The sequence below is a fragment of the Corvus moneduloides genome, chromosome 2, assembly GCF_009650955.1.
Source record: "Corvus moneduloides isolate bCorMon1 chromosome 2, bCorMon1.pri, whole genome shotgun sequence".
Taxonomy (NCBI): domain Eukaryota; kingdom Metazoa; phylum Chordata; class Aves; order Passeriformes; family Corvidae; genus Corvus; species Corvus moneduloides.
In genome coordinates, this window is record NC_045477.1 from 62721425 (window position 1) to 62742315 (window position 20891).

At 36.1% G+C, this 20891-nt stretch overlaps 1 long non-coding RNA gene across 1 annotated transcript; it reads right to left on the reverse strand.

The window, feature by feature from the left end:
- Window positions 1-9645: 9645 nt before the first annotated feature.
- On the reverse strand, window positions 9646-20498 carry LOC116439843. Its single transcript, XR_004238321.1, has 2 exons — window positions 18070-20498; window positions 9646-12880 (listed from the first exon to the last, which is right to left on the reverse strand). It is a non-coding gene; the product is annotated as an uncharacterized LOC116439843 (long non-coding RNA).
- Window positions 20499-20891: the final 393 nt, after the last annotated feature.

Sequence of the window (20891 nt, forward strand, 5' to 3'; positions counted from 1 at the left end):
TAAAAACCCAAAGCACCAGTGCTGTTCCCAGGCTGCCAGAGGTCTCCTTGCCCATATAGGATGGAGCAGATCCCTGCCAGGAGCTGTGAGCTGCCACACTCCAGAGAGTGGTGTGACACTGAAGGTTGCAGCATGGGGGTAACTGCACCTCAGGGGGGGCTATACATCCTCAGGGATGATTTCTTGACAGCATATGTATTAGTCCATATCATGTTGCTATAAATTAGTAAGTCACTTTGACTGTTATTTTATTTAAACTGTCTAGTTTTTCTCCTGGAACACTGTCACACCTTATTGCTTTACAGTGATAGATAGGAATAGATGATGACACTGATTCTATGTTACTGCTCTGGTAAATGCCATGTTCTATAAACTGCCAAAAAAGTCTCTTAAAATCTCAAATGGTAGGCTTTTCTGAAATCTCTGTGAATGGATTTGCAATAGAAATCTGCATCACATTGATGCTGAAACTCACCTCAGTGTAGTGTTTGCAAGGTTTCTGTCACTAGCCTACAGTCCAGCAATTGCTGCTGGTAGGTGATTTCACTGCCTAGAGTGCAGACAGAAAAACTGGGACTAAGGCCCTTGGGACAGAGAATGCAAACTACTGGATTCCTCTCCAGACATGTGAAAGACAAGAAGATAGTCAGGAGCAACCAATTCATATTGCTGAGGTGACATCATGCCTAATTGCCTTTTACAGAGATCTATCAAGGCCGTATAAATGATGGTAGAACAGCGGATGTGATAGATCTTAAATCCTGAAATATTTTCACAATCTTTGCCACAGCATTCTGTCTTGAAATCCAAGGATTTGTAAGTTGTAACAGTATACTGTCAAATGGGATGAAAGTTGTCTGGACTGGCAGGTCTAAGGGGTAAAACTCCATGGTTTGGTATACCACTGGTGACTGATAACAAGCAAAGTAGCCCAAACTCAAGGCCCGGGCTGATATTATTCAATATATGGCAGTCGAGATGCCAACATGTACAGCAAACCCAGGGAGGAGAACAGATATGAATTTTATCATGTGGAGGAGAATATGATGATCTGCAGGCCACCAGACCATTTTCCTCATAATAGAAATCTGATGACAAGTATTGGAAGTCATGGAGTTAGGAGGAAGGGTATGTGGGAACTTTAAGAACACAATGCCTACTAGAATGGTTTTGGAAGAATCCTAATGACTGACAAAGTTGATGGGCTCTCTTGTCCTGCCCTTTGAGAATACTTGCTGGACTAAAGTTTCCCCAGAAGTCATCCTACAGGTTTGTTTGTATTGTTAATGAGCTAATACTTATTTGGAGTGGAAGGCCAGGGGACCAAAACCCAGGAATTAATTAAGACAGTAAATTTTAAGCAATAGTGTCTTAATTTCCCTTCTATCTCCTGGAATTGCACTAGAATAAATCCTGATTCAAATACAGAAGTGTGGTAGCCTGTTAACCCCCTGATTCTGCGTTGCCATGTTCCCCCGTTCCCTGCCCTAGCCTTGGCCACTCCCTCGGTTTCTCCCTGTTGGCTCCTGTACCCCAACCCTGCCCAGGGACCGCCCCTGGCCCCTGACAAAACCAACCCGCACCCAGATCATGAGGTTTCTCTCTCTGCCGCCGAGGGTGCCGGGACAAGATGGGATTAAAGCCGTTTTACCACCCTCATGGGAGACCCTTCTCTACCTCTTTCATCACCACTGCGTTGTAACGCTGCTGGCTGCCGGAGCCAGGTCGCGGGGCTGTCCGAAATGGACTCCGGGATGCGACCAGTCACAGGGCCCTAGGAAATCCCCGCTGTGCTCACAGGGAGCTGCAGCCTGCTAGGCAGAGTCAAGCAGTTACAACACAGAAGAGTGAAGAGCACAACTGGGGATGGCAGTGGACATAAATATTTCCCTGTAGGTACAAAAATGCTGTTAGTGAGGATCTTCTTGTTATTTTCTAAGTCCGTGAGAGACTTTTCTCTCTCACAGAAGAGGTAGCAGGGAATGTAAACAACCAAGCCACCTGCAACCTTGGAAAGTCTTGTTTATGGTATAGTAGAAAATATTTTGATAATGGATGTTTTAGGATTTTGGCCAATCGCCCCCAAGGGGTGGCTGGTCCTTTGTCCAATTAGACTATGAAGAAAAAAGTCTATAAAAGAGTTTGTAAAATAATTAAATAAATCAATCTTGCTGCACAATTCCTGCCTGCTGGATCTTCTCCTCCTCCTCCTCCCTATGGCTGCGGGACACGGTGATATACCGTAGGAACCAGGCCAGCGGTAATATTTCCCCTTTCTCCTTAGCTTTCTCCCTTCTGTTTTCCCTTGACCTAGATTATATGACAACAGTCACACTAGAACCCTACAGGGCTCAAAAAGGTTTCCCTCTCCTTTTACAGTTACATAGAGGAAGATTGCCCGGGATGACCCCTGTTCTCACACAGCTCTGGCTATAACTTTGTAAAGGATACAGGAAATTCCCCTCTATCAAGAGCAAACATATATAACAGCGTAACAGTTTGTGTTTTCCATATGCAATATAAAAAATGTGCCCATTTTGTGTCCTTTGTAGCATCTTATTATAATATGCAAATGTAATTTTTTCATCTCTGGCTTCTCAGTGAAATGTATGGAAGTACACAGGAAGCAACACAGCCATAGTAAAACAAAACACCAATTTAACCAACTGCCTCACCAAGCAGTGCAAAATTATTCTAATCCATTCTGTGAAGTTATTTTCCCTTAGGAACAAGTACTCTTCAGAAGTTACACTATATTTTCTGACAGTGAATTCCAGAAACTCAGTGCCAATTACTGCAAATACTTTTGTTGACCTACTTGGCAAGCCACTAGAGATCAAACTACACTTACAGCAAACAAGCCATAAAAAAAAAGGTTATTCTTCTCTTATCCTTTCTCTCAAGCTCCAATTCCTCTGCTAGCTAAATTGATGTTTACTTGGGTTGCATTAGGTTTACCTGCAGCAAACCCCTTTGTTCCACCGTTTGTCAGTCCTCAATTGTACTAGGCTGCTCTGTCTTTTGCTCTTCCAAAGTGACTAGAAACACAAACACTTTGCAAGGACATCATCCTTCAGAGCAGAATAAAGCAAGGCACTCACAAGTGACATAAACTTTATAGTTCCATTTTGCTGTCTTGTGTTGTTGTTTAGACAGTATTTTGTGTCATTTTAGCAGGAGTCTTAAAGTGACAGGATGGAAACAAATTTCTAACCCTTCAATCAGTATTATGTATTTACCCATCTGGAATACAATCTATTTGTATAAGCATATAGTCTTTATATTTTACTATAATTTGGATTTTTATTGTGTTTTGTTGGATCTTTTTTTTTTCTATAGTCTTACTGTTTTGAAACAATTTTTCCTGGAAAAAAATTCATAAAATACTAAGTATTTTTGAGCACATTTTTAACAGCCATAAATTACAAAATAATAAATAGAGTAAAAATCTTACTTCTGTCCCAAAGCATTCCCTAAATACTATTTCAGATAAAGTTTTTTATTTTGAAACTCCCTTTTTCTGAAACAAGTGAAAGATATAGACAAGAGATATAGTATTATAGTTGTTCAAGCTCTGCTGCAAATTTGATCCTAATTACTCATACAGTAGGGATTTTTTTTTCAATTGGAAGGTTGATCTAGAATAAGGAAAAATGCAAAAACCCCAAATGTTAGACATAAACCAAGAAAAGATATAAAAAACCTGATAAAATTGCAATATATCCATGTGCTTGGAAAGCTTAAAGCAAATGAGAAGGCAAAAACAATAACTACAATTAAAAAAACCCCTCCAACTCTAGTGTAATTACAAGAATCAAAATGTTTTTATTAGGTGCTGCTGTGATTTTGACATTCCAGTGATAAATTTTACGTTTGAAAATTCAGGGCTAGCAATTCAGATATGGTAAATATGTTAGAAGTTGGAGATATTAAGGTAGAAGAAGGAAAGATCTATTGTGATATTGCTGAGAAAATGTTTGATAAGACAAATGTTTTAGTGTTAATATCTTCTGTTTGCTATCTTCGCAGTAAAACAATACACCATGGCAAATCTGAAAATCTGGGACAACCATCTCAGTCCCATTTGTAAAAAAATGATACCAGAATTTAATGCTGCTTATTTTTTGTAGGATTCGGATTTACCTCACATAACTTTCTGTACCTAAAATATAAAAACTGGGGTGTAATTTTAATTATATCTTAACTTACAATTTTACAAATACAAGGCATCTAATCTTAACTGGATATTTGTGTTTCCTTAGACAATTGCTAAATATCACCTCTATAAAGCAATCTGTGTGCTCCGAGGAGATCCCACATCAAAGGCTAGAATCAGAGTACGTTAGACCAGAGAGGAGTTATTTGCTTCCCTGTACTTGTGTCCTTGCTGCCTTTTCGTGTCTGCACTTGAAGGAGTAAAGGAAAAACTTCACCCTTACTAAACAATCTAAAGGCTTGTTAGAAATTCTGTGGTACCTAAAATGACTGCAAAGGCACGTCACTGAAATGAACTCTATTCAATTGAAATGTGCCATAATGCAGGATAGCTAAATGTTAATGTCTAATCAAGTGGACTCTTTCTACAGAAGGAGAACCACTTCCAAATGGGAACTCATTCTGTCCTAAGATAACTGAAATGGTATAATCCAGTTCTTTGTGATGGGATAAATAATCTTCTGGAGGACTAATTTAAATTAGGCATGTAATTTTGCCCCATTTTGTAGACTGTGATACTAAACTACAATAAAATTGCTTTTGATATTCTAATACAAGCCTATAGTGTGATACAGGATTTAGAGTGGCTAGTTGCCTGCAGGGAATAAGCTGCATGCTATATTATATATAGTTTATTTTTGCTGTGCTCTTATCCTCAGGTGATGAGGATGGGGAGGGGTCACTTTTTTGAAGGGTGATCTCAAAGTAGGAACTAATAAAAAAATACACTTTGTATTTACATAAAATATATGTAAGATTTTTAAAATATTTAACCAGAAAAGGTTTCTCTGAGAGGCAGTGGAGATTGAGTTTGCTGGGGCAGTAATCTGAGCTGAAAAGCTGTACTTGAAAGAAAGGAGAATTAGTATTCAATATCTTTATTACCCTCTTTGTTTCAGCAATATGTGTTATTTTTTTCAGTGGGAATGGATGGTGAATATCTTTACAGCAATGTTTATAAACATAATTTGATAATTAAAAAGGTAAAATCTACTTTATTCCATTCACTGAAAATAATTTGTGGAATACAAATGTACAAACACTGATATTAAAAACATTTGCTTCTCTATTAACTGCAATCACAGCAATCTCAGAAATCCCTTGGCATATATGAAGTCAGTTTTCTCCATTTTGCTGCAACAGAGAAACATTCACTATTAACTTGAAACTATTTAGAACGTACCTTAAAAGAAAGAAATTACTAAAACGGAGATATTGATGGCTTTTCATAGTATTTCCAAATTAGCTATAAAGAACATAAATTCCTGCCATTGAAATTATAAAGCTATTTCTTCATTCTCAAAAGGACAATTTTGTAGGCAATTGAAAACTTCCTTTTCAGATGGACTTAAACCTTCAAAGAAGAATATATTGATCTGAAAAATGAGGTAAATATTTTTCTTGTCATAAATAAAAGGAGAAATATTTAAATATATGCACATCATCAGTTGCTCACTGAAGCCTTTGCACATGTATAATTTACCAAAATGTCTGCATATCTCTTTTTGAGAGGATTTAGAAACATATTTTTCTCTTGCAAAAATCCTTTTACTTCCTCTCATTCCTGGGAGATATTGAATCATAATACATTTCTGTTGTGAAAATAATTGTGGCTGAATTTGGGATACAAGAAACACTGTTTGGAAACCTCAATTGCTCTGCGTGTAACTTTCTGGTGGTTTGTCTTCTGCAAGTATTAGCTGCTCTGAGGAGAAAAACATGCATACAGGTGTGGATTTAATAAGCAGATATCATATTATATTTTTCACTTCATTTTCACACTTGAATCATATATATTATATATCATTGTGTCCAAAATTGAGAAAAGAAACCTAATATGCTGAAACTGGTACACATGTTGTTATAAAATGAAATAAAATGGGAAAATTATTATATGCTTACTGATAGCATAACAAAGGAGAGACACTCTTTTTCCCAGGGGATACAGAGTTTCTCATACTCTGAAATAATAAAGCCATGTAGTGGAAATAACAAGATTCACACATGCTAGGTAGGGTTTGTATAGCCTGGAGGCTTCCTGTGGCTGAAGATTTGGCAGCATTGTCTATCACAGTGATTTGTGAAATGACCAACTTAATTGTCTCTGCTCAAGCATCTGTTTATTAAGGCAAAGCTCGGTTTCTACAGGAAGCAAGGTTAGCAATTATTTTTTTCTTTTTTTCACCTTACATTTAATGATTTTATAGATATGGCATGGAAGAGACAGTAATTTCCTTTTCCTGTCCATCACCCTTTTTTGCCTGCTTCATATTGTTATTACTGCCAAATACAATAGTAAATTCATGCCACACTATTGTTTTGATCAGTATTGATTACTACAAAAAAGAAGCACTGAATCTTTTGGAAGAAATCCTTGATTGTTAATTATATGTTCAAATTTACACAATTTCTAACCACAGAAAGTTCAATGAAAACAAAGGGCAAAACATAACTGGCTAAGTGTGGTTCTTTATTAAACTGGAAAAGAGGAGAAATGGATGAAAGCAGGAACGTGGATGCCATTTTTTCTTTTAAGTATTGCAATTTTGAATTGAAAACTCTTAAATTGTTGAAGTGAAATTTTAGCAAAAATGCTGACCATGCTGCATGTCTGAATCAACTAACTGCAGTATATGTAAAGCATAGCCTTATCAAGGAGCCTTGGATTTTTTCCCCAACCTCTTCTTCCAATACTAGAAAAATGAAAATAGGGACCAAACTCGGACAATCCAATTTGCCAACATAAATGTAATAGAACTGCTTAGAACATTTTCTCTATTATGTTCTCTATTATAATATTTTGACTATGCAAATATTGTACATAACTATATAAGCTTGCATTTTGTTCTTAAATATTTATGTGTGTGTTAAAACTTTTATTGGAAGATATGTGAATTGATACTATATTCTGAAAAATTCTGAAGCATTTTACATAATTATTGTGCTCTGCTGATTATAAAGATGAACTACATGTCCTTGAATTTCCAGACTTTCTCTATGGAAAACATTGCTATATTGATGTGTTAACTTGTGCTGTCGTGGCAAAGTTGTCAAATATGTCTAGTCAGACAAGTTTTAAAGATATTCTTTCTCTAAAAAATTATTCTTTTATGTCTTTGTTTCATCTTTGAGAGCATTCTGTATAGCAAACTGCAGTGTAAAGAGAGAGAAAACTTTTTATGTATTCCTTTTACAAAAAAAAAATCATGGCTCTTTTAGTTTCCAGACTTTGAAGTAAATATTTAGATCTAATTTTTCACAGGTAGCTAATTAATTACCACAGATTAAATGTGTTAGTGGGGAATGAATGGAAAATTATAGCTGTGTAACATTTGGTATGCAAAATTCTGTTGGGACTACTTTTGAATGTTACATAAATGTTTTCAAATCAGGCACATCCAAATGACTTCAATTTATGATATTCTCTTAAACCTAACAGCTGCATCGTTTCTGGAATGAGTCTCTCCAGACTCATCAGTCTGAATAAAAAATTCAGATGACCATTAATTATCTTGAATAGAAACCTGGCAGTTCCCTTTTTTACTGGACAAGTCTTGTTGCGAGACAGAACAGCTATATGTGATTAATGACAAACTACAAGACACACATAATATGTCATCACAGCAAAGATATGCTTCTTAACTATCTATATTAAGTAAATTTTAAAAAACGACTAGTGCTTATATTGAATCCCATTTCATATGGTCAATCTGGAAGACTTTAAGGCATTTCTTCATGAAGTTTGGAGAAGATCTTTGGCTTTCTAATAGGGTTGTGCTTGAAACTTACGTGCAGGACCCAGAAAACTGTGTTGTAGTCTTCATAATGCTGAGCATTTCCTACCTGAATAGAAGCTTCTGTATTTGTAGCCCACTGAGAAGACACAAAATTCAAGTCTTATTTCACTGTCATGGTAATTTAGGGAAAAAAAGAAGGAAAAGCAATGTCTAGCTTTTTTCTGGTTTTCACCTGCATTTTTGTACCTTCAACCATATGCCATTCTTCAAGTATACTCTGAGTTTGCATTTCAATTCAAAAAAATTCTTAAAAGCTATACTTCTTCTTCCCAGTATTGAAAATATTTCAGTAGTGTTTTCACACTCTAAGTAGGTAATGTTCTAGAGGTTAAGGGACTTTAAGGCATAGAGGACAAATAGGGAAACTGTGCTTGAATTTTTTAACATCAAGAACTCAACTCACTTGTCACTCTAGTCTCCTTAACTGCCACTTTAGCTTATACTGTCCCTATTTTGTACAATGTCATGCAAGTACATTTCACCCAAAGAAGTTTACAAAAACCAAAAAAAATATTGTTGAGGTTTGAATAAATAAAAACTGCTAAAAGCTACCTCTATTACAGTAGCTTAGTAAAAGCTGTCACTATTATCCATGATTATAGACATCTCTGTCCAGCACAAAGCTTTTATAGAGGAAAATAATCCAAACCAATACCAACAAAAGGCAGTCACTGCTTTATGGCCTTGGGGACAAGGTCCCGCTTTAGTTTGGTAGTATAAGCATAATATATACTGTCATGTGTGTGTAAATTAGAAATTATTGATATTGAAGGTGACTTAAACTATGCTTTTGCTGTTGGGATGCCTAAATCTCACCTCAAGTCAAAATAAGCCCAATGTTGTGCAGCTTTTGTTAACAGAGGGATCTTATGCCTTGTCAAGGAAGGCAAATTTTGTTTCATCATAGAAAATGTTCCTGTCTGAGGTCAGACTGAAGTGTATCCTCCTCTACTTGCTTATTAATAACTGTCTCCCTGCTGTCTATACTTCCTGTGAATTTGGCATATAGTAAGTGAATTGCTTAGAACCAACAATATTCATTATTTTTCAAAAAGCTGGGTTTTTAAAAGCTGCTTCTCAAAATCACTAGCACACAGCATAAAATAATTATGAAACAATAATATATGATGTTTCTCTATTATATGATGTTCTCTAAGTAATAGTCCTTCAATATTCCTTCCATAGCAATACAAAGGAAAACAAAGAGAAGAGAGATTCAAGTCTTTGTCCTCAAAATAATCCTCCCAATCGAGAGGTTTGGAGTTTTTATATAGTCCTTTCCTTTCCCTTTCCTTTCCCTTTCCTTTCCCTTTCCTTTCCCTTTCCTTTCCTTTCCTTTCCTTTCCTTTCCTTTTTCTCTCTTCTCTTCTCTTCTCTTCTCTTCTCTTCTCTTCTCTTCTCTTCTCTTCTCTTCTCTTCTCTTCTCTTCTCTTCTCTTCTCTTCTCTTCTCTCTTCTCTTCTCTTCTCTTCTCTTCTCTTCTCTTCTCTTCTCTTCTCTTCTCTTCTCTTTTCTTCTCTTCTCTTCTCTTCTCTTCTCTTCTCTTCCCTTCCCTTCCCTTCCCTTCCCTTCCCTTCCCTTCCCTTCTCTTCTCTTCTCTTCTCTTCTCTCTTTTCTCTATTTTTTTTTTTAATTTTTTTTTTTTAGTTTTTACTTTTCTGAAATGGCAACCATTTTCTGAAAATTGAGTTCACGGATGTCTTAAGATCAAGAAGCTACATCAAAAAAAAGAAAAAGTGGTTATCTTTTTATAGATGTCAACCTAGAAACATCCCCAGAGAACATTGAAAAATATGTCTTGCTTGCATGGTAAAACATATGCTACACCCCTTTAAAAAGTTATTAAAAGCTTGAAAATCTGTGAACTGTTGTGGATGCCATACACTCCTTGATTTTACTAATATAAATATTCAAACTCAAAATACTTGTTTATCTTTCTGAAAGATTTTACTGTCATTCGTGAGGTCTTTTTTTTTGAAAACATGATTAAACATTTACTTACCTGCTTTATACTAATCCCATAGAATAGTAGGATAATGAGGAGTAAGGCTAGAGCTAGTGGAATTATTTCTTAAGCAAGTTCAAGATTATCTGAGAAATTCGAAATAAAATGCCATTTCAATTCAGATCTTCATAGATTTTGGCTTCAACAGGCTACTCTTGTATGGAAAGTTTTTGGTGTGCACATTCATCAAAGATATATACAATGAAATAAATGGCTTTAAAATTGATACTCTTAGGCAAAAAAATCAGCCCATCTTGTTGTTTGTAGATATATTCTACTAAGACAAAATAGGAAAATTACCATAATTTTACGCTAAGGAAACATTGAAATCTACACTACACTGTTCATTGAGAGCTATCCTTACCACTGGAAGTTTATAAGTGCAGAATGTTAAGTTTCCTCTTTTTTTTGGCAGAAGAAACACTCGGCGAAACACTTGGCAAAACACTGTAAAATGACATTAAATATCAAAAGTAAATTTCTTGTTTATCTACATATAATCCTCTCTGCTTTGTTTTCTCTTTCAGATAAGATGCAACAGCACTCATCTTTGTTCTCAATTGACATAGATTTTACCAAGTATCAAAATTCTGCATTCACAGCTTGTAGCAGAACTCCTCAAACACAAGAATATATGGTTCCTTTGTGTTGAAATGAGAGGCAAGAGCATGTCTAAAATGTGTAATATTAATTTTATTTATTCATTTAAGCAAATGGCATGACCATCACAGAAAAATAAATTCTTGACCATCATTTTTAGAAGGGAGTTTTGTATGTCAGCTTTGAGTCTTTTGGTAGAATAATTCATCAGGGATTCAGCTTTTAATGAGTTTTCTATGGTCATCCTTTTTATCTTACTGTTTCTTGTTATTTTTAAATATTCTTAAAACTCGTGCATTTCAGTAGCATAGAAGAAGCAGTTGTGTGGCTCTGATTTCCAAGGAGCCTCTTTTAAGAACTGTCAGTTGCATTCTTCTTTTTTTTCTTATAGTCAAGCAGAGATTAATTTTTATTTTTAAGTGTGCGACCTCTGGGGTGAAATGTCTTATTTTCAGAATCCGTTCATGAAATAGTTGTCTCTCAGGCAATATTTGCACTTCAACAGCAAATTATAATCTTTGTGTGTGAGTTCCCATATTTAAAAAAAAAAACAAAACAACAACTTGACAAGGAAAGCTCTTATATTTTCTCAGATGGCTTTAAGAACTGTTAACAATATGCAGCTATGTTGAAGTGTGAAATCCCAATCCAAGGCCCCAAAGGCTTTACAAAAGTAATTGTAACATATAGCATCCAAAGGTCAGGGTACATTTCATGAAAGCCCATTGATGACAGCTGTCATTACAACTTCACTGCCAAGAAAACTGTAGTTATGAAGGCACTCATGGGGAAGAGAAGGCATTTAACTACCAAAGGTTTATTGCTGATGCTATTTTTGCATGTAACTTCTGCTTACAAAAAAGGCCAGTGAGCAAGATAATTTATGAGAATGTCTGTTAATGACTGACAGCTCCTGTTCTTATTTCAGCTTAAAATTAGTCAATTTAATTATTCAAGCACTAGAGGTGATTCATTACAAGGCAGGCAATAATAGAAGCTATAAGACACTTTTTTGGCAGAAAGCTGCTAAGGTGATCAGTTACATCAACAACTTCAAAAATATTGTTATATGTTAGCACAGATTTTGAAAGAAATACTGTGCAGGTTGATGCAGCTCCTGTTGGTGTTTCAGTAATCCTATGCCTGACTGGTCAGCATCAAACAATTACTAAAATTCTGTTCCTCACTTGCTTATAATAACAATAACAACCACAATTCTTGTAATTAATATTGTTATTAAAATTACAATTATTGCACTTTCACTCTGATGGTTCCTAAATGCTTAGAAAGAGGCAAAAGGGATGCAATCACCAAGGCAAACCTACCTTAGATGGAAGTTTTAATAATGCTGGAATTTTTCTGCCTCAGTGTTTTGAGCATGCTTGCCAATGTTTCTTTCTAAATCCTCTATTGCCTTAATTGCATGGATTCTAATACATAAAATGCTCTTTCTGTTATTCAATAGTAAGAGTCTTTTCACTGCAATAATCAGCTATTATTCTTGTTATATTTCTACTGTTGTTGTTTTTATAATTTCAAATGTTAGCATGCTACAGTTTTGGTTATAAATAAACATTCATACTGAATTTCCTTTTACGTCAGTTTTCCTCAGCTCACAATCTCAGGAAGAGTCTGCAGTGAAAGACCCATCTTCCTTGTCTCCTGAAGGTATCACACATAGTCTTCCTTATTCATGCTTTATATAAGAGTTTTAAAAATCCTGCAGTATCTTTGTATTCTTTCAGTGACTTGGCCTGTGATGGTTCTTTTTTCTGACTTGTAGTCTATATTTTTTTTATAGCAAGTACTAAAAAATTCTAACAACTTTGTCATTATATAATATTTAAAGTAATGAGCATAAACTTATCTTGGGCCAATTTAGTACATCCCCATAATTAAACTTATCTGGGACCTGGGTAGATATCCTTCATTCAAGGCTTATATCTTTTCTATCACTTATCTTTTCCTTAATATATCTAGTACAATATAGCTTTCAGCAATAAAATGGTCGGCTTCTTTTCCTTTTTTAATCCATTTGAAAGGCATTTGTTACTTTCCTAATTGATTGTTTTTCTAAAAAAATCCAGATAAACTTTTTCTTCTTTAAATCCCTATACAATACTTTGTCCTCTTTGTATGATGGTTAATGTTGAATAAAACGATATATTTCATTTAATTTTGCTCCAACATCTTACCGGTCTGGATAGGAGCCTCTCTGTTAAATTTCTGAAATCTCTACAGATGAAGAAGTCATCCAGTTTCCCCTGCTCACAGACAAAGGGAGAAAAAATTATTTCGGGAATTAATCAGAAAACACTTATATCTCTTTACTGTGCAATGAGTCGCTCCCTCCAAAATGCATATTCTTCTCTTTTGACTAAGAGAGCTAAGACTGATCTACAAGCTGGGTAGTTCTATTTGATCTGATGGAGTGCACCCTATCTTTGACAGAAGCTAACATCAAAAACTCTTAATTTTTTTTTTTTTAAATTCTCCTACTGTCTTTATATCCACCTTATCTGGAAAGAAAAACTTTTCCATGAGATTTTACTGTGTGTTATAATACCCCTCTCCTATGTTACTTTTGATTTCTTAAAAAAAAAAAAAGACAATGCCCCTTCTCCCCCCCACAACCCAGATAAAAAATGCACACAACCACAAAAAAAATGTGACTTTTATCTGAATGTCATTCTCATGTCTTTCTGAAAATCCACACGTTTGAACAATTAATAATTTCAGATCGTAGATATGAAACATATTTGTAAAAGCATTTAAATGGCTATTATTTTAGATTATATACCTTTCTCTTTGAACAGCTTAGCATTGCAGACAATGATAAAACAGAGAACAAAGATGACATAAAATCATTCCAAAAAATCCCATCATGTCTCATTCTTTTTGGTGCAGTTTTACCTGGTAATTAAAGCATCACATGCACTTTCCTCATGTACTCCATAGAATTTCTGCTAATAGTGGATGGATTTTATCAATTTAAGTGCACTTGTAACCCAAGTTGGGTTTTTTGTTGTTGTTTTTGATATCCTAGTCAGTTTACATACTGAAAATTTTAGTGCAGGTATCAGCCATCAGATAGACCTCGCAGAATTGAGATATTCTCTCTTCTCATAACAAACCCAAAATTAGTTTAAATACATTCAACTGACATATTTTTCGGACAGTATACACCAGACTACAGGTAAATCCATGTGTCTACATTTAGGAAGTCACACTTCCTTTTCCTGAAGAAGGCAGATTTGCCTTTCAGCTTTCACAGAACTATTAAGGTTGGAAACGAGCTTGAAGACCAAGTACAACCTTCAATCGAATATCCCCATTCCCACTAACCACATCACAAAATGTCACATCTACTTCTGTAAGATATGTGCTGATATGGGGCTGTGTTTTGGATTTGTGCTGAACACAGGGTTGATAATACAGAGATGTTTTTGTTGCTGCTGACAGAACTTGCACGGACCCAAGGCCTTTTCTGCTGTTCATACTGCCACACTGGCAAGGAAATTGGGGGTGCATGGGAGGTTGGGAGGAGACAGAGCTGGGACAGGTTACCCAAACTGACCAAAGGGATATTCCAGACCTTATGCCCTCATGCTCGGTATTTAAAGTGGGGGGAAAAAGGAGGAAGTGGGGTTTGTTTGGAGTGACAGTGTTTGTCTTCCCAAGTCACTGTTAGATATGATGGGGCCCTGCTCTCCTGGAGATGGCTGAACACCTGCCCACCCATGGGAAGCAGTGAACTAATTCTTTGTTTTACTTTGCTTGGGTGCATAGTTTTTGCTTTCCCTATGAAACTGCCTTTATCTCAACCCATAACTTTTCTACCTTTTACCCTTCCGATTCTCTCCCAGATCCCACTGGTGGGGGAAGAGTCAGTGTGCAGCTGCAGGATACCTGGTTGCTGGTTTTTTTCTGAGCACTTCCTCCAGGAAGCTCCACCACTTCCCTGGAGAGCCCGTTCCAATGCTTAACTAATTGTGCATATATAATTATTTATACCTTTTTTCATGGTAAATGTATTTAAAACTGAAAATATAAATTATCCCCACTCTCCAAGCAATGATTATGAATTCTATTCCTTTCTAGAGTTTCCCAATTAGCTAAGTTTCTCAGTCTACTTTGTAAATTGTCATCACTTTGATTAATAACCTCGTCCTACTCACTAGTTTGTTTCCAACGTACCTTGGCAAAGGATTACATGATGCCTTCTTTTCCCATAGATCTTTTTAAAAAATCAATCACAGTTTGTTTATTTCTTACTATATTATTTTTATCCCTGTGGACCGATTGCCTGAAGAAATCCCTCTGGTCATTTTCCAACATGCTTTGATATTAATATTGTTTCTCTGTGCATGTCTCAAGTTCTCTAGACTGTATCAACAGCTTGTGTTTCAACTTTTCATTAAAATCCTAATGTGATTCATATTTTCTCTACAGCTCTATTAGTATTAATACACTTTTCAGTTTCCTCTTCTTTATTTCATCCAGATGGTGTAACATTCAGTTAACAACTGGACCTCCAGACTAATTTAAGTCTGCTCTGAAATTCTTGTTTTATAGCATAGTTAACTTTCCCACAGATCCAATGTCTTTCAGAGCTTTCAAATTAGACAATGATAAAGTTTTCACAAACTAGGTCCTTAATATTCACCATTTTAAGGTACCTGTAGGCTTTCTTGATACATTTCTAGAAATTTTATTTCTATTCCTAAGAGCACATAGCACATTTTCAGTAACATGGTCAGTATTTACAATAGGGTTTCTTTTTGTTTGATTGGGTTTTTTGTCATGCGGTCCTCAATGTTCTTTTCTTTGCTACTTACAATCTTTATGACGATCACGAGAGAGAAGTACTTCTAGCATAAAAAACCCGACATTATATATTGCTTCTCTGAGTTTTAGCATATCTTTCTGATTGTATCTTTTTTTCTTTAATTTTTATGCTATTTGACAGAGAAATTTTGCACTAGATAGAAACTAGGGAGGCAGTTATCAATCACCATTTGGAAACTTTCAGAATTTACATTTTTTATCAAACATACACAGATTTTATTTACAGTAATAACCAGTACTTTTTTAAGTAGATATTACTCTCACTGTGGTAAAAAAAAAAAAAAAAAAAAATCACTAATGATTAAAATAATCTAGTTTTCTTGCACACTTATTTGGAATTAGCTAACATTCAGCATTTCCAATTTCAAAGAGTGCAATTCTGAAAATGAAAGAACTTTTTCATGGGCCTTGGTTGTTTTCTCCTATTTGAGGAAATATATAATGACACATGAAAAGAACTAAGTGTCCATCTTTGTTATATAAAATAATATAAAATTACATATTAATATAGAATTAATATTAGATTAAATAGGTGTCTTAGGTGTTGGGGTCCCTTCCCCCCTGCCATGTTGTCCTGGGAGAGGGGCCCTGGGCGGGAGACACGGGGTTTCCCTAGTCCCTGGTCAGCCTCATTCCCCATTGGTTGTTTTGTGTTCCCCTGAGCGGGCAAAGACCCTCGGGTCCCGTGATTGAGCAGTTCCTCGGCAGAGCCCCGGCCATGTGGCTGGGGAAATAAACATCTCTGAAACATCTATCAAGAATCGGTCCATATATATTTCTTTTCCATGGGCCTCGTTGTCTGATACAGCGTGTTGCAGTATCCCCACTGTAACACTTAGGTTACAATGTAAGGTGTAAGCAAAAGTATGTACTCTATTACCATCTTCATAAAATATTAAAAACAGGTGGGGCAGTGTTCCTTATTTCCTCCATGACTCATCCCTGGTAACTCCCTGCAGGGATTCTCTCTGCTAATGGGCTATCAAGCCTCACTGCATGACTCATAAAGTAACATCATCCCATTGTGAGGGGGAGGAACCAAGCATTCCTACCTGGGTATAATCTGAGGTTTGGAACACCACAGTCAGCCCTTACCTACTGGGCTCCCAGAGGACAAGAGCTATAGAACCACTACTGGACCTTCAGAGGAAGAACAGACCCTTCTACAGAATCACTGCTTCAACAGGACCACATCTATCACTTCTACAGGACTGCAGCCACCATTTAATCAGACTGCTACTACCACCCTGCCCAACAGGGTGTCAGGCTGTACCCTGACTGTCAGTTCACGCCAGTGTTTTCTGCTTTTATTTGAATTTTCCTAATAAATTGTAGTTCTGACTTAGAATCTCCCGCTGGTTTCCTTTCAAAATAGTACAATAGGTTATAGATTAAAGGTTGATTATGTTTCTTTAAGGAAAAAAATACCTTGATTCCCAAGGTAAATGTCAGTTGACAAAAATTTTACCCAATATAACATTAATGCCTTACTCATATCACTTAAAAGCACAATGGTAGTTTACATACCATCTTAGTCTATGGTACCCAAAATTGTTTTTAATTTAGTGTAATTTGCATTCAGTAAAAGCTCTAACATCAGAAAAGCTATCTGCAGAAAACCCTACTTTCTGCTGGAACATTTCTCCAAGGAACTAAACTGATTTAAACCACACAAATTTTCCTTTCACCATTTTTAATATTCCTACTTTGTAATTGAAGAGATCTGGCTACTTTCCAGTAGTATGTTTTTGCAAAGTATTGAATTCTTTTGAATGCTGCTTAGTTCTTTTTTCACCTAACTGAGAACAACAAACAGTCTAAAAACATTCTAGAAAGGAACAAGCAAAAGAAAAGCAGGTTTTTTTTTACATCTATGAAAAGAAACGTACTATAGGAAATTGGAAATGTGAGTATAGGTTGACTACATAATGTAACCATATGAATTAATTATATTTAATTTGCAAAAGAAATAGACAATATGTGTAAGTTAATAGAATTTATCAAGTTCTAGAAATCCACTAATAATAATATTTACTAGATACAGGACTTCCAAGAGGCACTAAAACATTTTTGTTTGTCATTTAACAAAAGTAATATTGGTTTAAGGACCAATAATAAAGTTCGTTTTACTGTGATAGTAGCTGAGTCATCTGGGTCAGTAGAAATTGGGCATCACTACTTTTTAAGATTTGCTCACTGTGACCAGAACAGAAGCAAAAGATGAGCTATTTTCCTCAGCAGAGAAATTATAAAAGAGTATGCCTATCTAATTTAGGCACTCTTGGTTATTAATGCACAGGTGCAATCTGACAATGATAAGAGACTGTGAAGTATCTGCTAGCAACTCAGGTTACTTTTCAGCAGGATAGGCTGTCTCAAAAATGACTGAGTCGTTTCAATTTTTTGTTGTCCTCATAGGGCTGCCAGGCAGGTTCGGAGAAACTGCTTCTGAAATGCAGCTGACTGAAATTATGCTTCAGACCTCCTTTATATATACAGATATGTACATATATATGTACATATATACACATATACTTCCCTTACACAACACATTTCCTCCTGTTAAAAGGAATTTTAGAAAAAAACCCCAATCTACTTTTCTTACCTATGAAGTTCTTACTACCCTTGCTCTGATTGTCCAACCAACATTCATTTACAATAAATCTCAAAGTCGTAAAAAATGATTTTTCTCAACCTACAGGAAAGAACAAATGGGAAAGTACAAAAGTAAGCCATTATTTTTCATGGATATAGGCTCACAGAATCATAGAAATATTTAGGTGGGAAGGGACTTTTAAGATTATCCAAAAAATCTTTTAAAAGAATTGTTAATCTTTTTTTTTTTCTAATGAGAAAATATAGTCCGTTTACTGGAAAAAAAATTTCTTAAAATCTTTCAGAGTTTGGTTAAAACACCTATTCTGAGAATTCCCTGATAATGTACTTTGAGTCAATAACAGTTTTGCTTTTACATTTCAAAAAGTGCACATCAAATAGCTATTTCAGGGTTATAGTATACATAAAACTTTCAATTAATCACACAATAGGGTATCATAAGGGCACAACCTGTTCCACTTTAAAGAGCTACACAAGCATTTAAGACATAACCATATTCTGCATTCTGTGGGGTGGGGGGAATAATTTAGTAAATTAGTAAAGACTCCAACATTTTTTTGCAGAACAGTCTCTCATCAAAAGTATTTTTGTCTAAAAGTACCTCTAGAAGAAAATCTTTTCAATCAAAAATTCCTTTAAGTAGGGTCAAACAGATACTTGCACTGAGACATAGTTTATGGGTCTGACAGTTCATTCTACCATTCCTCATCTATTTAGACAGGACATCCTTATATCCATTTAATGTCACCACTCTTTCCAGATGTTCCAATCTTAAAGAGCTTTGTTGAAAAAAAGATTCTGAACTATAGATCATGTCTATATCATAATAGCATATTATTTAAAATGTCTTGCTCTTTGAAGAGACGGTGTCAGTGACTGTTTGGTTATGACTAAGATCTTCCTTTTATTATAATCTCTTACTTTTAGCAACTTTTAGAACTTGTAGCTCAAAATGCCTACTAAATGTTTCAAACAAGGCATAGCTCCCAGTTAAAGTAAGTTCTCCAAAGTGTCATAAAGAACTAAAGCAGATTTAAGAATATATAAAATGTATTTAATATGTATAAAGGAGTCTTTATGAATAAAAGTGGTTACTTATGATCAGGTTTGTTATTTCCTTTGATATCTATCACTGGACACTACCCATCATAATTAAAAATTCATGGTACCCCAGTGAACTTCCCACTGACCGGAAAAGGGGAAATACTACCCTTATTTTTAAAACAGGAAAAAGGAGGAGCAGGGGTACTACAGGCTGATCAGTCTCGTATAGGTGCCCAACAAGGTCATGAGGGAAATCCTCCTGGAAGCAATGCTAAAGCACATGGAAAACAGAGGGGTGAGTGGGGACAAGCCAACATGGATGCACTAAGTGCAAATTGTGCCTGACACACTTGGTGTCCTTTCATGATGGAGTTTTAGTGCCAGGGAATAATGGAAGAGCGACTGACATCATCTACCTGGACTTTTTCAAAACATTTGACATTGTTCCAAAAAACATCCTTGTGTCTAAACTGGAGAGACTTGGATTTGAAATGGACTGGGTGGTTGCACCCAAACAGTTGTGGTCAATGGCTTGGTGTCCAAGCAGAGAGCAGTGATGAGTAGTGTTCCTCAAGGAACTGGTATTGGGACCGACACTGTTTAACACACTTATTGGGAATGTGGACAGTGGGACTGAGTGCAGCCACAGCAAGTTTGCAGATGACACCAAGCTGTGTGGTGTGGCTGACATTCTAGATAAAAGGAATGTTCTATAGAGGCACTTTGACTGCTAAAGAATTGGCCCATGAGAACATCATGAAGTTCAGCAAGGCCAAATGCAAGGTCCTGTACCTGGGCTGGGGTAATCCCAAAAGTGAATACAGGCTGGGTGATGAAGTGATTGAGAGACGTCCTATGGAGAATGACTTGGTTGACAAGCTCAACCCAGCCATCTCTGTTCACAGCCCAGAAAACCAGCAGTGTCCTGGGCTGCATCAAAAGAAGCATGACCAGCAGGTCAAGGGACGTGATTTTCCCCCTTTACTCTGTTCCTGTGAGACCCCACCTGGAGCGCTGCATCCAGCTCTGAGGCCCCCAACATAAAAAGGCCATGCACCTTTTGGAGCCAGTCCAGAGAAGGGCCACAAAAATGATCAGAAGGTTGGAACACCTCTGCTATGAGATCAGGCTGAAAGAGTTAGGCTTGTTTAACTTGGAGAAAAGACTTCAGAGAGAACTTATAGCATCCTTCCATTATCTAAAGCGTGCCCACTGGAAAGATGGACTCTTTATCGTGGAATGTAGAGATAGGATGAGGGGTAATGATTTTAACCTGAAAGAGGACAGATTTAGATTAGATATTAGAAATAAATTCTTGCTGGGTGGGTGGTGAATTATTCAAATAGGTTTCCCAGAGAAGCTATGGATGCCTTCTCCCTGGAAATGTTCAAAGCCAGGTTCAATGGGGCTTTGAGAAACCTACTCTAGTGGAAGATGTCTGTGCCCATAGGAGGGGTGTTGGACTAAATGATCTATAAAGTCTCTTCTAACCCAAACCATTCTATGATTCTGACATTCTATGATTAGATAGCAAAAAAATTATTCTAATTATAGCATTTATTAACAAAACATAAGCTGATAAAATTATTTATTTCAAGAACTGTACATCAGACAAACAAATTAAATCATTGTTTGACGTTTGGTAAGAATGTAGACATCTGTAGAGGCCTGGTCCAGTATGTTAAATCCATCAAAAAAACCCCAACAAACTAAAACTAAAAGTCCAATCAGGTTGTTTTTTACATAGTACAAATGTGTTTTACAATG